The sequence below is a fragment of the Orycteropus afer genome, unplaced genomic scaffold, assembly GCF_000298275.1.
Source record: "Orycteropus afer afer isolate SDZICR_OR568_19922 unplaced genomic scaffold, OryAfe1.0 scaffold00267, whole genome shotgun sequence".
NCBI classification, from domain to species: domain Eukaryota; kingdom Metazoa; phylum Chordata; class Mammalia; order Tubulidentata; family Orycteropodidae; genus Orycteropus; species Orycteropus afer.
The window spans coordinates 2,547,518-2,548,773 of NW_006921854.1; positions in this window are offsets into that span (position 1 = coordinate 2,547,518).

The following is a 1,256-nucleotide window of genomic DNA, read 5'->3' on the forward strand; positions in this document are numbered from 1 at the left end:
TGTCTGTGGGCTTGAGGAGGGACTTTTCAAGAAGAGGCTAAAATATTTAAATGACAGGTAGACATGGGGAAAGTGAACACACAGCACAGAAAAGGGGGTAATGTGGAATACAAGATTGTTGAGCAGGCAGGAGGGGATGGAATTCAAAGCACAGGTGGAGAGATTGACTTTTTTAATGTTTTAAAATACATACATAATACAACATTTGCCAATTTGACATTTCTTACATATACAATTCAGTGATATCAATTCCATTAGTCACGTTATGTAGCCATCACCAGTAACCATTGCCAAGTTTTCTATCACCAGAAGAGAGGACACTTTCTTCCTTGTCACAAGAGAGAAGGTAGAATGGGAGCCAATACAGATGGATTTGTAAAACATCTGTTGAAATATTGACGAAAGTTCTATATTATGGCTTCTGTGGTCTCCAAAGAGAAAGAGAAGTAGGGTGAAGGGCTGGGGATGGGGTGAGGGGTGACTGTTTCCAAACCAGAAAACCAAACTCACTGCCATCGAGTCAATTCAAATTCATAGTGACCCCAGTTGTGTTTCTGGGGCTATAAATCTTTATGAAAGTGAATTGCTCCATCTTCCTTCCACAGAGCAGCTGGTAGGTTTGAACCACTAACCTTCTGGTTAGCAGCCAAATGCCTTATCCACTATGCCATCAGAGCCCCACTATAACAGCCATCTGCTCCCTCTTAAACCCTCTACTCCAATCTTCATCACCATCTTTGAGGTGGGCAATTGATAGTTCTTAATCTTATATGAAAAATTATTTTTTTTGTTCATTTTTCTGATCTACAGCTATCAAAGAAATACCACTTAAAAACAAGTCCCTGGTCCTTCCCTTCCAACCAGACTGCTACCCTAAGTTCCTTCTACACAGAAATTGTGGAGCCATCATTATATCAGATTTGAGAAAGGTAGAACAAAATTGAAGTGGTCCTTGATGATAACAGGAGAAAGGGAGTGTGGTTTTCCCTCACAGGGCTCAGGAGACACATGATAGCACCAGAAGCAGGCACCCGAGAGCCAAGCTAGAGCCCAGATGCTTAGGAGAAGGAGGTTACAAACTTCTTCTCAGGTGGGTATTCCTCAGCATAGGTATAACTATCCTTCACAAACTCCTTCCCTCGAGATGATCTAAGGGAGGTGACCAGTAAAAAAAGCCTTTGCTTTCTGAGTAGACAACATGACTTGAACTGACCTAAACTCAGCTTTTCTCAAATCTTGGCACACCTTTCCATACA